We start from the raw sequence: 22,807 nt of genomic DNA, 5'->3' as shown, positions 1-22,807 counted from the left end.
ACCTTCAGAAAACTCCTAAAGACCTTGCTTTTCAAGCAGTAGCAGCATTCCCCACCCCAGCGCCTTGAGACCCTCACAAGTGAGTAGTGCGCTTTACAAATGATATGATTGATTGATTGATTGATTGATTGATTGATTGATTGATTGATTGATTGATTGAGTTCACATTAACAATTAATCACAGATATATGGTAAACCCTCATTAATTATGGTGTTAAATCTGAATAAAACTGTTAAGAGAAAGCCCAAGTAGTAAATGTCAATTCCAAGAACTGGCCTACCATGGACAGCTTTTATTTGTATCAAACCCCTGACACACACTGAACCTGGTATCAGTAGATTGCTGAGTACTGTAAATAGTACTTACTCTATAGAGAGAGTCTACTTTGAACCACACTGTTTGCAAACACGTTTGTAAGAAACACAAAAGTCTATTAAATATTTATTTATTTTTATTTTAAAAAGTTTTATATAGCGCTGGCTAGAGCCGGAGGTATCAGAGCACAGTCTGGTGTGGTAGGTGACGACCGAGGGGGAAGTCCACAGCCCATCTCCTCCTTAGCTATCAGGTAGCTCCACCTGGCATCAGCCAAACAGCTAGGTCTCAACGGGAAAACAATAAAAGAGCAAAAGCAGCGGTAGGGAAGAAAAGAGACAAATGTCAGAAATCCGGCTGAGTAGGTGACGGCCATGGCGGTGTGCCGGAGCCAATCTCCCCTAGAGCTGTCGGTGCACCTCCACCGGGAATTGGCCATGTATGTGTTTCGGGTTCCACCAGAATTGAGAGAGGAACACGAGGTGATCCAAAGTCAAGACTCGAGAGGGGTAGAGGTAGGGAGAGACACCAGTCCTGGTGTTACTGGGGAGAGCCTTCTGCAACATTCTCCAGCTGGCCACTGGGACAAGGATGATGAGAGGTGAGGAAGGGACAGACTCCAGGTTCAGAGCTCCTCGTGGTGAAAAGTCTCCTCTGGCGGTTATCTTAAGGGCAGGAAAGGAGAGCCAACCCCCGTGGGTCCCCACATCAAGGTACTTTTCAAGGATTGCTGACACCCTTCCAGGGGCCCTGCTATTACTACTTTCCCCCATCAGGGTGCCTCTGGGGTGCCCCCACACCATATCTGAAAATGGGAGGGACGGCCGCCATTTTGGAGTTAGGCTCAGGGTCTCCTTCCCTCTCGGTCTACCTTCAGATCTTGGGCCCCTCATTGCACCAGTACTGTAGCTATCAGGCATTGTATTCACAGTGGACTTGGTGGCTGCCTCAGTCACAGAAAGGAAATAAAAAACCACCTCAGGGTCCAGGAGGAAGAAGGCGGGGCAGCACAGCACACCTGCAGGACTGCACACAGTAGGAGCCAGTCAGAAGAGCAGCAGTACACGGGGTCCATATAGATTACTTTAGTAGTCCCAGGACTAGATCTGAGATTCAGTCCTGGGGTCCAAGTTGTGTTTTCAGATCTTCCAACAAACTCTCAAACAGAATTTCAAGATCACCTCCATAGCTCAGCTCCATTTCGGTGTGTTCCAAACCTGGGGCATCTCCAGCAGGGGGTCCTCGAAGTATTGCCATCTTGCTGGAGAGTTGGGTCAGGTGGCCCTGTGCACACCTTAGCTGTGTAGAAAGACATGCGGGCTGATATAACCAGATTGGCAGTTTCAGGAAACCCTTTGGAGCGAGCCTCCCTTCAGTAACAACCAGAGTATCTCCACTGCAGATCTTCAAATCCTTTAGGGATGCCATCACCTCATCCAAGGGTTCGCTAGCTTCATAGCACCAGTCCATGTTCCTCAAATGCCATCCATCGTCACCTGATAATCCAGCCTTTGCCAGCATCATCTGCAGACACTCCCTCACAGACATTGTCTCTTCCACCAGGACCTCAAGTTCAGGACCCTCCTGCACATCACTTCCCATGACAAAATACAGGAAGAGCTGGGTGGAGGATGGAGCTTGTCCCACACACAGTCCCAAGGAACTTCTCATTTTCACATGAACCTCCTCCACAGTTACTAAGTTTCCCACTAGAGGGAGAAACTTGCCATTTTTGTCAATGGGTCTAAGGCAGATGTCACTTCCATCACCAATCTCGTCCTCTACTTGCAGGTCCTGAATAGCTTTCATTTTAACATCAGACATCTTCATGTCTGCTGTGACCTGGATCCTGACCTGCTGACCTACAGTTTTGGACTTGCAGAAGTCCTGAACCTGGAACCACCGGCTGCCATAGCCAAAGACAGTAGAGTTAGTAGAGTTCTTCCTTTCGATATTGACAAAGCTTTGATCAATGTAGTCAGCATCTAGAACAAGGATGGCACTTCCATCTCTCAGGCCAAGGCTCTGTATGGATTTATTCATGTCTGCCCCAGGACAGAAATTCCAAGTCTCTGCATACTTGCCACCGGATCCTAGCGGGTAGCAAAGTGTCACTCTGTCTGCCTGCAGCGTTGCTGCCATTGCCTCCCGCACTGAACCTAATTCAGCATTGCCCGCAAACACCTGCTGAGATTCTCCGAACCATGAACCATGCAGAGAATGACCACTCTCTGCAGGATGTAGGATGCTCAGGACTAGTGTGTCCACAGCCTCTCCTGTCTGGATGGACACTATACCTACCTATTTTCCATTCCATACAAAGATGTCGGTGCCATCAGCGAAATCAAAGGTTGAGAGAGGCAGATCATCCCCACTGAGTATCCGATACAGATGAAGTCCAGCAGGCACAGACTTTGCAACACTCAGCACCACGTCATCATCCCAAAAACCCAACAGATGGTATGCATCATATCTGAGATCTCCCAATGTCTTGCTCTGATCAATGGTGAAGTCCAGTATGCTGTCCGTCCTAGAAGAAGCCGGGTGGAGAGCACCGCCATCAAACATATAATGGTTACCCAAGTGGAGCTGCAACTCCAAAAGATTGATCTCTGCAACAGGCTCAGCCCTCTTTGCTTCTAGTTCCTGGTTGGCAGCATTCATCTCCTGCAGCAGGTGTTGAGGCACCCTGTATTGTGGATTCTGTCGAGCTTCAAGAGGCCTTTGCAACTGTGACTGGCGATAGAACAGCATGTATGCACTCTCCTTGCCCTGGAACTGTTTTTTGATATCCTCCTCTGTAATTGGTTGCACGGAAGAATCATTGAATTCAAACCACTGACTGGAGCTGTCCCTCAGCTGCTCTGGCACACTCCCAAGATCTGGCTGGAGGTGGAGGCTTGGGGCCGCATTTGTCACATCTGTCACTGGAGCATTTCCTGTAAGTGGAAGGGTCTGGTCTTATGGGCAAAGACTGACTCTGTTCCCAACCGAAGTTAAAAGGAACAATGAGGGATGATCCTTTAGGAACTTTCGGATTACCCCATGCCGCTTACAATAGAGCTTATTCCAGGATGTACCCAGTAGCAGCTTCTGCCCAAGCTGGTCAATGGATATACTAGATGATTCCTCCTTTAAAAGACAGAGGTTCTTCCATCACTGGTGCAATCTTGGGCTCTTCCACTTTCTTCTCTGACTCTTCTGATTTAGTTTCTTCTTTCTGAGGCGCACTGGGCCAGTCTCCAAGCAGGTCCACAACCTTAATGTAAGCATGATAGTGGCCACCATAGCAGCCCCCCTTGTGAATGATGACTGAGAAAAGCTGGAATTCGTCTAGCTCTCCCTACTCACAGAAAGACTTCAAGTTGATCCGCAGTGAGAAGGTGTAGCGATTTGTCTCTTTGTAGCTTTCACACTTCACAAAATCAAAGTTGAACCTGAGCAGAGAGAAAGTGAGGAAGGGATGCAGCTTTCGCAACTTGGCAGACTTTGTAGCTTTGACCAGTTTGTTGCTACAAGTTGTCATCGTCAAACACTTCTTCTTCCACATAAATGTTGTACAGTGCTTCCTCCAGACTGGATGTATCCTTTACAGCCACTGTCAGATCCAGGAAGTCCTCCTGTCTCTCACTAATATTGCCACACTCCTTGCACACAATTTTGTTTACCATGATGCCATGATATAGCCGATTGATGAGGTCGTGGCCGGAGGTGCACACTATAGAGCTCTCTAGAGCACAGAAAAGTATACGGTTCAGCTACTGCACATCATGCTGCCTGGTTTCCTGTCTGCAGCAGGGAGTTGAGGTAACAGGTCCCGCCTTGATTTCTGATGCCACTGAGCAGACTCTATGCAAAAGCTATCAAAAAAGACACTACTCTCTAAAAATAACTAAGATCTGAAGTTGCTAAATATGACCTGCTCCGTTCATACTCTGGTGAAAATGTTACAGATAGGCCATCTTCTGAAGCAAAACAACCACATGTACATTAGTTAGTACCTGGTGCAGACAATATTCTATGTTAAGTAGAAATTGTCAGTCTGAGATTAGTCTCTTCAATAACTTAAGGCTGCTTATAACATTTTCAGCATGACCATTGCTTCCTAGGGCAGCACACATGAATTTGAATTTGAATTTGAATTTAAAATTATTTATATAGCGCGCGTTCACCAGCGGTTTCATGGCGCTGCAACTGACAGATATCTGGGCGGGAGTGGCAGAAGCTAAGTTAAAGAGGAAACAGGACTGCTAGTAGACTAATTAAAAGATTTCTTTGAGCTGTTTCCGGAATTGCGGATAGAGAGTTAAGGCTCTAAGCTGTAGAGGCAGGGAATTCCAAAAGAGTGGAGCAAGGGTCGCAAATTTCGATCCTCCCCATTTCTTCCTCCGGAACCGCGGGACTGTGAGAAGAGATTGAGTGGATGAGCGCAGTTCCCTAGTAGGAACATAGGGGATGATCTCAGATGAAATAAAAGCTGGTGCCGTGCCCAGTCGTGCTTGGAAGGTGAGAGAGGCAAGCTTAAACTGGACACGTTCACGGACTGGGAGCCAATGTAGAGACTTGAGGAGGGGAGTGACGTGGTGGGACTTTGGCAATTTAAACACCAGGCGCGCCGCCTGGTTCTGGATCTGCTGCAAACGCCTTAAGCTATATGCAGATTTACTTGCATATAGGGGGTTGCCGTAATCCAGGCGGGAGATGACCATTGCCAGGGTGATCAGTTTCAGAGCGTCAAAAAAAAAGAAACGGGACACCTTGCGTATAGTGCGCAGTGAAAGAAAAGAAGAAGACACCACAGAACTAACCTGGGAGTGAAGGGTGAGCTGGGAATTGAGTTTAATGCCTAATGTTTTTACTGAGGTAGAGGGGACAGGTGGAGAGCCTAGAGAAGGGGGCCAAAACAAAGAAGACCAGGGACTGGATGAACCACCCGTCAACACCAGCTCAGTCTTGTCTGGGTTGAGTTTCAGATGGTTGTGGTTCATCCAGTCCCGGATATGAATCATAATAGATTGGAAATTAAGAACAGAAGCAGGGGAAGAAGACAGATTAAAGACGAGTTGGAGGTCATCGGCATAATTATATATGGTGACCTCCATTTGCTGCAGTGAAAAAATATGAGGGGCAATGTAAAGATGAAACAGAAGAGGTGAAAGGGAGGAACCTTGGGGAACCCCGCACTGAACTTTCCGGAAGTCCGCAGAAAAATCACCCAGGCGAACCGCCTGGGTGCGGTCCCTCAGGAAGGAGGATAACCATACCAGGGCGGTACCCCCGATCCCCGCCGCCTTGACACGGGAAAGCAAGATGGTGTGATCGACCGTGTCAAAGGCGGCTGAGAGATCGAGGAGAACCAAGGCCTGGGTCTGGTTAGTATCCATTCCCTCCCTGAGGTTGTCAAGGACCGAAAGTACTACGGACTCCGTAGAGTGTGCGGGCGGAAACCGGCCTGGCGGGGGGCTAGAACCCCGTACTTCTCCACAAAAGAGCTCAAAGCGCAGGTGACTTGGTGCTCGAGCACTTTTGCCAAGAATGGCAGGAGGGAGATGGGGCGATAGTTAGCGGGGACTGAGGGGTCTGCGCCCGGCTTCTTCAGGATGGGGACGATAACTGCTGTTTTAAGTGGGTTGGGTACGACACCCTGAGAGAGAGAGCTATTGAGGAGGTGGAGGGGGGGGGGGGTCTGGACAAGTGGTAAAAATGTGACGGAGGATGTGGGCAGGACAAGGGTCTAAGGGGGAGCCGGATTTGACAAGGGGGATTATCGAAGTCAGGGATTCCTTGGTCAAGGGAGGGAGGGCAACGAATTGTCCCTTGGGGGGAGGACACTGAGGATCCACAAAAGTAGGAGAGGGAAGAGGAATGTTGGCTTTGATGGTGGCAATTTTCTGAATGAAGAAGTTATTTAGGGAGTGACAGAGTTCCTGGGAAGGGGTGGGCTTCAGAGTAGTTCTGTCGGAGAATGCCAGGTTATGCACAATCAAAACGATTTCCCTCGATTGGTTCTCAGCTGAGAGAACTTTTGAGGAAAAATAGGCTGTTTTAGTCGCCAAGATAGCCTTTTTATATTGAGTCAAGATGCTAATGAACTCCAATTCGAAGTAAGGGGCAGTAGTTTCTCCTCCAGGCACGCTCCGCTCGGCGTACCGCTAATTTGGTGGTCTTAAGATCTTCATTGAACCACAGGTTTGCATCCTTCTCCCGCTTTGAGGTGACCCGCTTCAGAGGGGCAAAAGAGTCGCAACCTGAAGAGAGCCACTGATCAATGGTTGTGACCTGGGAGAGAGAGGATAGACCTTGTAGGGAGGGGTAGGAAGCGGTGAGTAAGGCGGATAAATTGTCGGGGTCTACTCGCCCCCAAGCGCGGACCCAGACATTCTTAGGAAGTGGGGGCTTAACCGGGGGGTGCGTGGGAAGGGCAAATGAAATCAGATGATAGTCCGACCACGTGCAGGGTGAGATGAATTTGGACTCTACGGGACAATTCAAGGACCAGATCTGGTCTAAGATATGTCCTTTGACATGGGTAGGAGAGTGAATATGGGATACAAAATTGAGAGATTGAAGAGTGTCTGAAAATTCTTTTGAGGAAGGGCATTCTGCGGGGTCTGAAGGCCAAAAATTGAAATCACCCAGAAGCAAGATGGAGGAGTTATTAACCGTGATCGTGGCTAATACTTCCAAAAAATCGGGGAGAAACAATAAAGGGGATTGAGGGGGACGATAGGTAAGTACGCAAGTGAGAGGGGGCGTAATAGAAGTGGTGCGGATAGCCAGTTACTCCGTAGTGGCAATATCTGGCAGAGAGAGACTTTGAAAAGGGAGGTCAGCTCGGGCGATGACCGCTACGCCGCCCCCAGCCCTACCATTAGGGCGATCCGCACATAGAGCATAATATGGGGCTGGGAGGGTGGCCAATAGAACGGGGAGAGAGTCATCGCAAAACCAGGTTTCTGTAAAAAAGAGAAGATCTGGTGCATGAAGGTCCAGCAGTACCGATAGTTCGTGCGAGTGGGCTACTGCAGACCGGGTGTTCAGATAATGGGCCGAAAGGACTTTAGGGGTTCCAAGGTTAACATCACCCCCAGAGGGGTGAGGGGGAATGTGATGAGGGGGAGGGGTGGCGGAAGAAGGAGCAGGAGACAGACCAAGAGAAGAGATGCGGGAGCAGGTAGTGGCGGCTAAAGGCCATGGGCCCTGGAAGCAGCGGAGTTGAGCGGGGGAATAGGTGATATATTGGGCAGAGTGGCGTGCCCCTAGCCCCGACCGGCCGCGGACGGGCGCAGACGGGCTTGACTTGTGCGCGACTTTGGCGCGAAGTCGGCGCTCCCGCTGCGCTCGTCCGCTGCGCTTGTTCCAGGTCGTCATTTATGTCGTCTTGCCGTGAGCCACTAGACCGCTGACCTGCATGGTGGAGAGGCAGGGCGGAAGTGGTGCAGGACCAGGCAGGAAGTGTCGCTCATGGGCTGACCCTCCGCTCAAGCGGCACACAGCCGGGGCGGACCGGGGTCGGGAGCAAAATAATGGAGGTAAGCTGGAATCAGTTTGCCAAAATTCAGAATCAATATGCAGGCGCAATGCTTTTAATCAGCGTAAAACGATTTTAAAAAAACACACAGAGTGCGCAACACAGCTCTCAGTCAGCTGGGTTGTGCAAGTTTAAAAATAAATGCAGTCAGCGTAGGAACGCGCAAGTAGCCTGCCCACTGCAGTAGTCTGCCACAGTTGTCTGATCGCGGGGTGGAACAGGAAGCTACATATGTAAAAAGATACTGCAGCCACTAGACCGCTGACCTGCACGGTGAAGAGGCAGGGCGGAAGTGGTGCAGGACCAGGCAGGAAGAGTCGCTCATGGGCTGACCCTCCGCTCAAGCGGCACACAGCCGGGGCGGACCGGGGTCGGGAGCGAAATAATGGAGGTAAGCTGGAATCAGTTTGCCAAAATTCAGAATCAATATGCAGGCGCGATGCTTTTAATCATCGTAAAACGATTTTAAAAAAACACACAGAGTGCGCAACACAGCTCTCAGTCAGCTGGGTTGTGCAAGTTTAAAAATAAATGCAGTCAGCGTAGGAACGGGCAAGTAGCCTGCCCACCGCAGTAGGAGTATGGAAAAAGCAAAACACCTTGGATTGTTTATGTTGACCATTCCTGCACATAAACAATCTTTTAAAAAAATTACATTTTGTAACTTCCATGTGTGCTGCATTAGGCAGCACACACAGAAGTGAAAAAATGGCATTTCAAGATTGTTTATGTGCAGGAAGGGTGACCTTCCTGTACATAAACAATATTCCCCTGCACATAGACATCCTTGCTCCATGGTGCAAGGGTGTCCGCGTTGCTGCTACACTGCTAAGTGTAGCGCCAACGCATGGAGAAACACAACATTGCACCATATCCTTGTAAATATTGTGCAGCCTTGCATTTCTGAAGTGGCGGAGTGAGGTGTTAGGCCGTAAAGGCTACTGCATCAGTCTGCCATTTCTTTGTAAATATCTTCGTACCACCTTTGTGGAGCAGCCATGAAACACAATGTTTGTAGATATTGACACAGCATTGCAAGGGACAATTTGCACTGCCTTGCATGGCTTTTTAAAGAAATGTAATGCAACCCAGCATCTTGCGCTGTATTCAGCTACCTTTTGGTCTGGGAAGCATTAGATCAATGGGTGGAGTATGGCAGTTCCAGTGCATTGACCCAAAGAAAGTTTGTAAACAGGGGTTGTGTGAAATTGCAAAGCCTCCCAGAAGATGGCATAATGAGTAGAAAAATATTTTTTTTTCATCTTGTTATTTCTCTGTGTGCTGCATTGTACAGCACACCTAGGAAAAGGAAAACGGAGTGAGTGATTGTTTTTGTGCACAAACGTATTCTTTCCAACGCAAAAACAGTTCTCCTTGTATTGCAAATAACCTTGTACCTGTGGTGCAAGAGTGCCTGCATTGGTGCTATGCTGCCTGAAGCATACCAAAACTCAGAGCGAGCAGAAATGTGCCATGGATATGGTGCATTTCTGCTCTCTCACACTGTGCAGCGCAGCAAGTTGCCTTGCTGCACTGCGTCGCATGAAAGGTCAGTAATGTAAATGTAAATGTACATGTATTTATATAGCGCAAATCGCCCACATCGCAGGCATCTATGCGCTTGCTTAGGGAACCCGTCCTGGTATTCCCCTGTGAGATACCCCGGCAGGGTATCCACAAGGTGAAAGCCAGGCATCCCGCCGCGAGGGGCCATTGTGGAGATTAAGCAAGCTATTGCCCAGAGTCGCAGAGTGTGAACCCGTGAGTCGAGTAGGCACCGGAGCGAGAATTATCGAGTCCGTGGAATTATTGAGCCCAACCCCCGTCGGGGCTGGGAATTGAACCCTGGTCCAGGGCCGATCTCAGCTTCCGGGTCTGCCGCCTCTAACCCCTGAGCCACACTTCTCCACATCCTACCCAAAGTGTGCAGCCAAACATCTCCTCAATCGTTGCTCTTAGGTAATGCTTTTGCTTGAAGAAAAGGCAGTTTTAAAGCTTTGTCCACTAGAAAATGGCATGGTCTTTTCCAGTGCTGTTGAGAATTCACCGAATTGTTATGAATAAACACCAAGACTGCTATAACAAGCTACACGTAAAAGAATGTGTATATGCGCTCAATACATACATCTATTGACGCATGTATCTAGTTACCACAAACTTGCTGCTTAGCAATTATAGTAATACGCCTTATTCGTGGCAATGTGTTTAAACATGTAAGCTGTCGTTTGTAATTGTAACAAGATAGCTTGGTGGGTCCATGCCATTGTCACCCATGTATATATGTATCGTACAGTTCACATGTCCAAGAAAATAGCTCAGTGGGCTATGCGCTTCTGCATAGTTCTGCCAGGGACCTTCTTGGCTTAAGTTTGAATCAAAGTTTAATTCTTAGGGCGAGGATAAATTAATGCCATTGAATAGGGCAGTGATATTATCAATTCTGTTTTTGTTCTATGAAGGGAGTCATCATTAGTTAAATTATATATATACATATACATGTATGAATGATACATTAAATAGTATGCATGATGCTTTCGTTGCATCTAACTAAGATGGAATATTACACAAATGACCCGTATCCTTGCTGTTGTAGTAATATCACGCCCCTTTTCATACCCCCATTTATCTCTTGGGGAAGCTGTGACTTGACATGCATTGTCTCCTAGAGACACATCTTTTGTTTCCCTTCAGTGCGGTTGTGGTTGGCCAGCCAGTGGAGAGTCTGACAGCTGATCACCATTTGGCACTCATCTAAACACAAGAAAAGTCAGTGAAAGAGGAAAGAATGCAACGCTACCCTCTTTCTATTTCCACATTTTGTGTGGCTCTGCAATGAGCTGAACTGTTATAACAATATTTCAAGACGTCTTCATGACAGACCTCAACATATATATGTTAGGCAATTAGTTTTCGATTAAGAATGAAATGATTCAGTCTCATTTCTGTAATTGTGTTAAAACATGTATTTCTATTTCTTCGAAACATGCAGCTCCATGAAACTGGTGAATTGTACATTACCTTGCAGGCATTATTCATTAAATAATTGCTTTAGGCTGACAAATTATCATGGCCATTTGTTAAGCTTGACATTTAAATATAAGAATGGTCAAAAAACATGTCATACAATGAAGGGCAGAAAATGTCGGCTGCTAAAAAAATCTGAAGACTTTTAGAACTATTCACAGCAATTGCAACTTAGTACTGTATTATCTCTTGATTACCTCGCGGCGGGATGCCTGGCTTTCAACTTGCGGATACCCTGCCGGGGTTATCTCACAGTGGAATACCAGGACGGGTTCCCTAAGCAAGCGCTTAGAAACCGCTCGGTGATTTGCGCTATATAAATTCCTGTACATTTATATTTACATTTACCTCATAAACATACCTCAGATTATAAAGCTGCTTTTAATGGCCAGCGCACTCAAGCATTTCCATTAGGAAGTAGATTACTCATGATCTAGCGATCTTAGATAATTATATGTTAACACTATTTTAAAACACAATCCTCTTTCTTCATTGTTTTGAATGCTACCTGTTTACACCGGTTTGTCTTAATAAGACAAATACACATAGTAATCATGTAATCACCAGTTTGCTACTTTGGCACACAACTAATGATATCAACAACTATGCAATGGACACAGCAAAAAGTCACAGCAAATTGAAATTAATTAGAAATGAATTGACTCTTCAAAATGAAAATTGAGTTTAAGACAACTACAAATCTATACAGGTCTGTTCTGAGAGACAAACTCAAATTAAGCATCTTAAAACTAAATAATGTCTCTGTCTCCTGTTTTCTCTTACATTTCCAACATTTGTTAACAGGGAAAAATCTGATATGTTATTTCACATAAAGATTTTAGCCAGTGCACAGCACGAAAACCGCTAATCTTCAGTGAGTGAAATAAGGAGGTGCAGTGTACAATAGCTGCCTTGCCTCTGAGACACTAATACAATATAGGCTGCTGATATTTGTTCAGCCACTTCTTTAATGCCAAATGGATGGGTGCACACTTTGAACCCGCGAAATGTCAAATGGGAATTTGTATTTGTAATGTACCTGGCCCCATTCAAATGAGGAATGGCGTTACCCTTATCCATATCCAATACTACCCAAGTGGGTGCAGGAGCAAACAGGCTCTGGAAAAACGCAGTAAGGCCCTCATTACGATGAGAGTTGTAAAGCCTACGACTATCCGCCGGTGGCTTTCTGAGCCTCATTGTGGTTTCAGTTTTAATAGTCAGCTAGATAATAGTTAATAGTTTTAATAGTCAGCTAGATGGAGACTGGCACATAATCCCTATGGTTGGCTTTCTGCCATAGGGCTTAGGATGTAGGTTTCCAACTTGCCCTCCATGTTGGGCTTTTTCTCTGTTATGGTGCTTGGGCCTACTATTGCGCCATGGTCAGGCAGCCGCCTGCTACCATTCAACCACTGCTGCTTCCCTATAGACCTTACAGAGCCTTTCATCGGTGAATGCTCTAGAGTATGGCACGCTTGGAAGCCAGGATTGAGGATCATTTCCACCAATTGGAGTTGAAGCTTCTAGCCCGTGGCTAGGCTTCTCTTGCTCCTTTTTAATCTTTTGTTTGGTGGGTGGGTCTTGTTGGGGCATTCTAGGGGTTTTTCACTTATTTATTTATGGACATGTATGAGAAATTACGTTTTCGGACTTCTTTCATAAGCTTGTTTAGGACAAGGGTTGGGGTTAGGGAGAGGGATGGGCCAGGTGTTGTGGGTTTTCTAGTTTATATTTTTTATAGGAATCATTTTTTTATAATTGCGCATATGATTTAAATCTTTTTTACTTTGTAGTAGGCCTGTAGCCAGTTTTTAAAACCTGCCGACAGTGTAACAACAACAAATAGTTATGTGGTACTCTCACTTGTCCTACCACTCTCTCCTCCTAGTCCCTGCAATATACAACTATATTAACCCCTAAGGGCTCGGAGGGGGTGTAGGTGTCTGAATTTCCATTATATGTAGATTATTGGAGCTCAACACTGAATCACTCACAATTCTTCTCTTACCTGTGATTTGAGGAAGCAATGGCTGCATGGTTTTCCAAGGTGCCATGGTGGTGGTAGACAGAAGTAGCGTACTAGCGCACTAGTGAAATAATGAAAGCACCAGATCCAGAAGCGATGTCCTACTTCCTGCTAGCCACACTCAAACTGTAGGATGAGGAATATTAATTACAGGGAACTAATTAAATTGAAATGAAAACTGAGTTAATGCCATTGTCTATGCAAGCTTTACAGAAAAACTGAGGCAGTCACCAGAGGGATACTAGGGTACTACTAGTACACAAGAAGAAGAGAGCCAAATGAAAAAATATGATAACCAATGCTGAATTAAAATCATCAGAATGGTGAGCTAGTAAAAGTTCCAACATGAAGTTGACTCGGACTATGAAGTGGATAAGCATAACATTTGGCTCACTCAGTATAATGCTGATGATGCTGGAAATGATGAATTACGTTCCTCTGAAAAAAAATTCAATATCAAATACTGTGCATGGGTGGATAATCTAAATTTATATAATATTGCCAGTGTGGACTATATATAGAGCTGAGGAATATCATTGCCCTACCTTGAGTTGGTGCAACCCGCCGGAAGAGGGTTAGGGGTTCAATGAATGAATGTGAAGGGGGATTTGAGGGAACGTTTTGGCAAAGGCAAACACTATACAAGGACAACGTTCATCTTGGCCGCCTACCATCATAAATCTGTTATAAGAGCAAAAGAAAGTGCATGCATGATGAGTACTAGTGCAGGTAAACCAAATCAAATTGTCCATCTGCCCCCAAAGAGACCCAAGTTACAATATGTTCTGTTGTACCAATCTTTGAAAGATAGCAAAGAAAATGTAAATATCTGTAGGAGTCAAGTAGACAAATCTAAACAACACACACAGTTCTAATCATTAAAGAGAAAAAAATATACTTTATTGCCAAATTGGAGGTGCAACTGCATTCCTCTTGGACTGTCCGTGAATCTTGGGTGCTTGGCGGATGTGGTTCGGCAAGGTAAGGGTGAGTATGTTATATCGTTTTCCAGTGTGTGGCAGGGTGAAGGACCTGACGATTGAAAAATAAAAATGATATTGAAGAATCAAGTAGAAAAGTTAAACTGCATAAGGAGTGCAATGAGAAGACTCAGAGGCAGCGTGGATAAATGTCTGTTTCCAGTTACCTCCAACAACAGCCCCCACTACCCAACCACCACTTAGCTTTGAATTTGAGCCTGACAGCATTGAGCTAACACACACAACTAGCAACATAGCATTTTCCCAATCAACTAAAACATTAGCACACAGTTGTCAGTCACCACTCACCAGCACTTCCCAGAGGTGCGTAGTTCTGTTGTTCACCTTTAGGCCACATCAAAGTCATCATCCAAATCGACAGATATCAGCCCTGAGTCATTCCATCATCTATGATCCTCCTCAGTCTGATTCAGAGAATGGAGTCCAACTCCATGCCAACTGTGTCCCGAGTCCTGACTCACATGCAATAGATAGACCTATAGTACCATTTTGATGTTGAACAACAGGAAGGGAAAGATTAAAACACTTTTGTGTAGACTAGATTTATATTTGCATTATCTGAGGGACAGATCAGGTCTGACTCTTTCAGGAGTATGAAACAGAAAACAAATAAACAAAGCAGTGTAGACTGTGGAGTGGACCATGTGAAGGAATCTCACTGTTTCTCAAAGGGGAAGGAAAACAAATAGCCTTTAGGGGGAAATTATTGATCAGCCATCGGTAGGCCACCAGCATTGTTAATCATCACTAACACATTAAGATTAATAGTTGCTGATAAACAAACACCCAGTGTCACACTGCCTGCCTCTATGTGAATTATCTCTTTTCAACCCTTGACAAAAAGTTCACATCACAACAAATAACAATTACTTAGAGTGCAATGGATTCCTGCATTTACTTGTTCTTCCGGTGTGCTCACCGTGATTGCTTAATGGTGCATTGCAGAATGCAGATTTATTTGTTTATGAAGCAGAGAATTACCAGCGTAAATCACATTATGGGGTCATATATGGGCCAGTCCCTCTAGGGTAGGAAAGGATAGATGGTATGGGCCAGGGTTGGGGGCAGGTACACATTTGTTTGTTATCGTTGTCTAATGCCTGGCTTGGGGAAAATACATTTTGGGGGGGGAGTCAGGACTTCTTCACTGCATACAGTTGCAACTCCAATCTAGCAATAGAATATGTCTAAGAGTAAGGCAGTCAGGATGAATTGGTCAACCAGACACACACAAATAATAAAGTAAATATTTTTCCCTAGAAGCTATTGTTTTTTATGGTGTCAACGAAAGAAAGAAAAATCAGCAATAGACTACAGAATGAGAGAGAAAGTTGTATGGTTGTAGTTGGCCCAGGCCTAGTATTCACTGAAGTAGAGCTCATCCTCAAACTGTGGTGGTTTGCCCAGAAGTAGGTCATCCAACACACTACTTCCTTGACTTGAGTTTTCCTCATATTCCTCCTGTGGTACTTCAGGTATGGTGTAATCTGGTGGTATAAATGTGCTGATTCATTTTCATCATAGTTAATCTTTCCATATTTTGGGGTGTGAGACTGTTCCTTCTCACTATTACAACGTCACCAGCAGGATAGAAAGCACGCTCAGCAAAGACACTGGCTACAGGGGAAGCCATATAATTTATTGCTAGACTGCTGAGCACTGGCCCATGGCACCTCTTCCCATACCAATACACCAATGGGTTTTGATCAAGGTATACTTCTGATGCGTTATCCAGATAGGCCTGGACCATTTGCTCAATGTTAATTGCTGGTGCTCCACTTTGCTCGACCTCTTTTGGTTTGGTTCTGCACTGGATTTAAGCCCTGCCAGTAGAAACCACTTAGTAGCAGCTTTTGGGGCTGATGCACCTGGTCATGTTGTTGATGGTGTTGTTGTTGGTTTTGGCTTCTGTGAGGCAACAGCACTGCCCTCTGGCTCTGATCTTGTAGGCTGTCCTGCCGGTACAGATGTAATATTTGGAGGACACAATATCTGTTTGCACCCTTGTATTAGCAGACAAGCAAAGAATCAAGCTCCCCACTAGGTTGCACGCATCTTTTGTTTCCTCCACACTTGTGCACATTGCAGACACCTCCTTTAGCTGTTCCTGTACCCTGTGCATCAATGGGATAACTTGGCCCATGGTACTGCTGACTTCTGCAACGGCCGTGCGGTGACTCAACAAGTCTTCTGAGCCACAACAGGCCCTGCGACGCACTTCCCAGTGATGCAGCAGCGTCTGATGCGATGTAGATCCTCTTCTCCGGTGATGCGAGGCATTTCGGTAATGATGCGACAGCTGCAGCGGAGACACGCTTTCCCAGCGATGTGATGACGGCGGCTGCAGTGGCGACACACTTCTCCGATGATTCGGGGTGTCTGGTGCGACGTTGATTCTCTTCCCGGGCGATGCAAGGCGCTTTCGCATTGTGAAGCAGCAGCGACGGCGACACGCTTGAGTCGCCCTTCCAGTTCCTTGTGACACGCAGTTCCTCAGAAAGCCTAACAAGACTGCAGGCACTTCCAAAGCATTCTTGGGGAGCTGGTAGGTGAAGTCTGTTGTCCCTGAGATGTCAGCAAGAGGCAAGCTCTATCTCAAGCCCTTGGAGATACTTCACAAGTTGAATGAAAGTAGCACAAAGTCCTTTCTCCCCTCTTTGGCAGGCAGGCAACCACCGCAGGCCAATCCCTCATGCTTATTGATAGTCTCTCCTCAGTCTCTCTGGTTTCTCTCCTCAGCAAAGGTTTCTTCGTGTTTCCCAAAAGTGATCTAAAGTTCTGGGCTCTGGGTCCCCTCTTTTATACTCATTTTCTCTTTGTTCTCTGAAGGCAGAGAGGCCTTTGCGTAGTCAGAACCAATTCTGGTCAGTCCGGGAGCACTTTGTTGACAAGACTCCTTCTTTCCTTTCACAGTTCAGGCCAGGGACATCAGATGCACCACAGGGTGTGGAGCCAGCATTTTGGAGGGAAGGCACAGCCCTATTCAGGTCCTAGGTGCAACTCCTACCTCTCATCTGCATGCAGATCTCTCTATTCAGCCCTGTGCTGACTCACCCTGTCTCCTGGAATCCCCCAGACACTGTCGCTCAAACTCCAGACAAGGAATACACAAGCTAGCAAAGGCAGGCTTGGATGGTTAGACAAGAAAATACCTACTTTCTAAAAGTGGTATTTTCAAACACAGAAAGTTAAAACCAACTCCACTAAAAGATGTATTTTATCTTTCTGAGTTACGGCATACTAAACTCGAATTTCTACCTAGTTCCCTGAGTCCGTTTGGATTATTAGATGTCATAATCAAACTGCCCAGTCTGGCCTATGAGGAACAGGTTGCCTTGCAATAGTAAAAAACTAAAATGGCTGTAATTCACTATCAGGACATGCCACACACATCAGGGCTTGTCCTACCTTCTACCTACAACGCACTCTGCCCTTGGGCCTAGCATAGCAGTGACTAATATGCAAAAAAGGGAAGGTTTAGGGACTGTCAAGTGTGTGCACTTTAGGCCTGGGCGATAAATCGCGTTCCACTCTCGGGATTTGCTGAATTTGGGCAATTTCGCGTTGCGCAGAGAATGCAAAATTGCCCAAAATTCTGAGTTCCGTGACTTTGCGAAATGTTATGCTTGTTCACAATCTCAAATTGCATGTTTGTGAGATATGTCCCCCTGACCACGCAAACTGAGATTGTGAACAGTAAAAAAGCATTGCGAACTAGCAATTCCAAGTGTTCGCGGACTTTCTGCGTGTTCATGGAGTTTTTTTTACCGTTTCAAGGAGATCTGCATAACACGATTACACAAATTCCACCCACCCCTAGTACACTTGCCCAGTCAGAACTGCAGTATCAGACTGCACACAGGCTCTGCCATGGTAGACCTGAGATACATTTTTACAGGCTGCTTCTGTGGGTGTCAAAACCAGTGCTGCAAGCCCACCAGCAGAATTTGGTTTACAAGCCCTTGGCATTCTCAGTACACGGTACTAGGGTCTGAAAAGTAAACCAAACCAGCCAATCCTTGGAGTCACTAATCCATACATCAAGTTACAATAGGGAGAGCATATGCAATTAAGCACTGATCTACAGTGGTAAAGTGCCCATAGTCATAAAAGCAACTAAAAACAGGTCAGACAAAATACAGGAGGAAGGCAAAAAGTTCAGGGATGACCCTGCAATAAGGGCCAGGTCCAACAACAACAATGTGGTACAAAGTGCAACATTTACAATGCAGAACAGAGGACTCAACTAGGTCCGCTCATGCGTAGAAACTGGCCAATGACATCTGACATAGAAAATGTATGTGCACAACCTCACATCCATCATGTAGAGCAAATGTCCACTGTCATGCTTCAAACATTCAGCACCTCCCAAACTCACAATGTACATTGTCATACAGTCTTCATGTAAACTTGAACAATGCGCCACTATACATGTCAACACAATGTCAACATGCATGTCCCCTTCACATTGCAGAGGGACAAGCAACATCTCCAGCAGAGCAGACCAGACAACTCATCAGTGTTGCTGAGGAGGACCTCCACACCTTCGACAACGGTGCCCAACAGCTCATGGACATCTTAGGCAGCCCACCTCCAGAAGCAGGGCAGCCCAGCTACATAAAGGAGACATCACCCCCTGCACAGACCAAACAGCAGGAAGCACCCACCAGCACTGCTGGCTCCCAACGCTTCATCAAAGCACACATTGCATTCCAAAGCCAAGTGTCAGAATGCCAGAAGGAGGTGGCCGACCAGGTGCAAGTGAGATCCTACCACATGGAAGCCGAACTAGATCACCTAGTTGGGTGTCTGAGTGCCATCAGGGACAACCTACACTCCCCAACGGAGACCCAAACTGCGACAGACATGCATGCATTTGCACATTTCCAGTACTGAACCATGCCCAGAGCCCCAGAATATTCATTCACACCACCACACTGGAACTGCGTGCGATGGACCAGTCCACTACTATTACGTATTGAATGGGTGACGACAAAGCTACATGTCCAAAGCCTTACCCGCTGCCTGCACTGACATGGTTTCGTCCGCTGAAAAAAGCACAATGTAATGTTGAAGGGCCCTGGGCCGTCATGCATACATTATGACCACATGGATACACTCAGATAGTATGTGGAACTGGCTACAAGCATGTGCACCGGCACCTTTATTGCCAGGATCACATGTACAGTGTCACCTGTACTGGATCAATAAATCATATCATTTGTAAAGCGCATTACTCACCCGTGAGGGTCTCAAGGCGCTGGAGTGGGGTATGCTGCTACTGATCAAAAAGACAGGTCTTGAGGAGTTTTCTGAAGGTCAGCAGGTCTTGGGTCTGCCGTAGGTGGATGGGGAGGGTGTTCCAGGTCTTGGCAGCGAGGTGGGAGAATGATCTGCCACCGGAGGTTGCTCTTCGGAAGCGGAGGACTGTGGTGAGGGCGAGGTCGGCAGAGCGTGCGGGTGGGGGTGTAGAAGCTGAGTCGTCTGTTGAGGTATGTTGGTCCAGTGTTATGGAGTGCCTTGAGTGGGTGGGTGAGGAGTTTGAAGGTTATCCTCTTGGTTGACCGGGAGCCAGTGCAGGTCTCTCAGGTGGGGTGTGATGTGACTGCAGCGAGGGATGTCGAGGATCAGGAACACAAGGCGTTCGGGATGCGTTGGAGCTATCTCAGGAGATTGCCCGAGGCTCCTGCATAGAGGGCATTTCCGTAGTCCAACTTGTTGCTGACAAGGGCCTGGGTGACTGTTCTTCTCATTTCAGTGGGGATCCACTAGTAGATCCTGCGGAGCATCTAGAGGGTGTTGAAGCAGGAGGAGGAGACGGTGTTGACCTGTTTAGTCATGGAGAGAGTGGAGTCAAGGATGACCCCTTGGTTGCGTGCGTGGTCTGTGGGTGTTGAGGCGGTTCTCAGTGCAGTCGGCCACCAGGAGTCATCCCAGGCCGAAGGGGTGAATCCGAGGATGAGGACTTCCGTCTTGTCCGAGTTCAGCTTCAGTCAGCTGTCCCTCATCCATTCAGCGACGGCCTTCATTCCTTAGTGAAGGATGGTTTTGGCGGTGTGGGGGTCCTTGGTGAGGGAGATGATCAGCTGGGTGTCATCGGCGTAGATGGTGTTGAGGTTTTGCTGATGGGCGACGTGGGTGAGCGGTGCCGTGTAGATGTTAAACAGAGTTGGGCTAAGGGATGCGCCCTGAGGTACACCGCAGATGATCTTGGAGGCTTTGGAGCAGAAAGAGGAAGGCGGACGCTCTGTGTCCTGTGGGAGAGGAAGGAGGTGGTCCATTCCAGGGCCTTCTCTTGGATCCCGGCGTTGTGGAGTTGTGTTCATAGTGTGTGGTGGCAGACTGTGTCAAAGGCGGCTGAGAGGTCCAAGAGGATGAGGGCTGCCGTTTCTCCATTGTCCAGCAGGGACTTGATGTCATTGGTGATGGTGAAGAGTGCAGTCTCGGTGCTGTGGTTGCTGCGGAACCCAGACTGGGAAGGGTCTAGGATGTTGTTCTTCAAGGTAGCGGGGCAATTGTTTGTTGACTGTCTTCTCGGTGACCTTTTCTGGGAACGGGAGCAAGGAGATGGGCCAGAAGTTCTTGAGGTCATTGGGGTGCACCTTGGGCTTCTTGAGTAAGGCGTTGATCTCGGCGTGCTTCCAGCTCTCCGGGAAGGTTGCTGTCTCGAAGGCAGGTGTTGATGACTTTCCGGAGATGGGATGCGATGGATGTGCTGGCTTTGTTGAAGATGAGGTGTGGACATGGGTCTGACGGAGATCCAAAGTGGATGGTGTTCATGATATTGATGGTGTAATCGTCATTAATGTTGGTCCAGGAGAGCAGGTGGTTGGTGCAGATGGTGGTTGTTGGGGCGGAGATCTCAGTGGTTATCAGGGCGGTCATGGCGTTGAAGCTGTTGTCGATGTCTGCGGTGGAAGAAGGTGGCCAGCGAGTCGCACAGGTCTTGCGAGGGTGGGATGTTGTTGGTGTTGGAGAGTTCCTTTACGATGTTGAAGAGCTCTTTGCTGTTGTGCTCATTGTTGTCAAGGCGGTCTTTGAAGGAGGCCCTTTTGGCGGATCTGATGAGGTGATGATGTCTGTGGGTGGCATTCTTGTGGGCTGCGTGGCTGTCTGTTGTTCGTTCACGGAGCCAGATCTTCTCCAACTTTCGGCAGGTTTGCTTGGAGGCCCGGAGGTCTTCAGAGAACCAGCTGGCTTTCTTGTTGGTGTGATTGTTGGAGGGTTTCTTGATCAGGGCGAGGGTCTTGGCGCAGTCGTTGATCCACTGTCTGAGGTTGCGGGTGGTGGTGTAGGGGTGGGTGGGGTCGGTGGGTGGGCTCTGGGCGAGGGTGGTGGTTAGCTGGTCTTCGATTATTTTGCTCCAGCAGCGGTGAGGCATCTGTTTGGCGTGGTGCTACGTGGCGGGTTTCTTTTAGGTGAAGTGGATGCAGCGATGGTCAGTCCAGTGGAGTTCGGTGGTGTGGCTGAAGAAGACATGGGGGCTTGCAGAGAAGATGGGGTCAAGCGTGTGACTAGCGGAGTGGGTGGGTGTTGTGACAAATTGTCTGACTCCGAGGTTGGCTAGGTTGTCGATCAGGGTCGTGGAGTTGGGGTCTTTGTTGTTCTCGAGGTGGAAGTTCAGGTCTCCGAGGAGGGTGTAGTCCGTGGAGGCAAGGGCGTGTGTGCTGACGAAGTTGGCGATGGAGTCGCTGAACTGTGGTCAGGGTCCGGGGGGGTCTGTAGATGAAGGTTCCTCTGAGGGTGCTGTTGGGGTTGGTGTGGATCTGGAAGTGCAGGTGTTCGGCGGTGCTGAGGGTGTCATCGGTGTTGGTCGAGACTCTGAAAGTGTTCCTGTGGACGATGGCAATTCCTCCTCCTGCTCCGTTGGTGTGGTCCCTGCGGGTGATCTTGTAGCTTTCCAGGACAGTTAGGGCTATGTCGGGTGCCTAGGCGGGGTTCAGCCAGGTCTCCATCAGGAAATCGACATATGGGGAGGTTGAGTCGAGTAGGTCCCAGAGTTCAACGGCATGTTTGCAGGTGGAGCGGGTGTTTAGAAGGATACATCTGAGGTGGTTGGGTTCTTTCCATGTCCGCAGCATGGTGGGGCGGATGCTTGTGAAGCTGCAGTTTCGGCAGGTGAAAGCTCGGTGAGTGTGCTTCGGGGTGGCCAGGAAGCAGGTGTGTGATCGTCCAGTGTTGAGTGCGTGGAGGGTTCTGTCATCGTAGCGTGTCGGGCGTCGTTGTGTTTGCAGGGTCCAGGGGTCCTGGCAGTGGGCGTGGTCCAGGCGTGGATGGGTGCAGACATGCTTGCCTTAGGTGCGCCTTTGGCTGCACGGCCTCCATATGAGGAGATGTGGGAGGGAGGAGCAGCTGGGAGGCGGGGCGGGGAATGGGATTGCAAGGGGGTGGGGCCGCAGGGACGCAGCAGCGGGATAAAACAGGCAGGGGCCATGGGGGAACTGGGCACAGGAAGGAAAAACAAGTCCGGGCAAGACAGCAAGTAAAGGGACAGAGGAATAAAAACAAGTCTGGACAAGAAAGCAAGTTATGCACAGGGTAAAAATACAAGAGTAGGCAAAAACAATGCAGGCAGAGCCGTGAAGCAGCATGAGGAGCAACCTGCCTGCGAGCAGGGTCAGAGGTCGCAGGATGTGTGTGGGGTGAGTATAAGCCAGCCCTCACGGAGTTGGTGGTGCTGGCAACAACTTGAACAGTAATCACTATTAAAACGGAAACTGTAAACCAAAGCATAACAGAAACAACTACGAAGCATCATGGTGGTAGCTGTAGCAAGTACAGAGGTCACCCAATATGCTAACAGAAGTGTCTGTGAGTTGCAGTGCAGGTTGGGGCACTAGAGCTGAGCGTGCTCATGGGAAGAAATTGTCGAGGATTGTGTCTCTTCGGTACAGTCCTTTTTTTTG

At 47.7% G+C, this 22,807-nt stretch overlaps 1 pseudogene; it reads right to left on the bottom strand.

The window, feature by feature from the left end:
• Positions 1-1,429: 1,429 nt before the first annotated feature.
• Positions 1,430-16,329, bottom strand: LOC147725322 (ubiquitin carboxyl-terminal hydrolase 40-like; annotated as a pseudogene).
• Positions 16,330-22,807: the final 6,478 nt, after the last annotated feature.

Source organism: Lissotriton vulgaris, chromosome 3_2 (assembly GCF_964263255.1).
Source record: "Lissotriton vulgaris chromosome 3_2, aLisVul1.2, whole genome shotgun sequence".
NCBI classification, from domain to species: domain Eukaryota; kingdom Metazoa; phylum Chordata; class Amphibia; order Caudata; family Salamandridae; genus Lissotriton; species Lissotriton vulgaris.
This window is presented reverse-complemented; position numbering and strand designations above follow the sequence as displayed.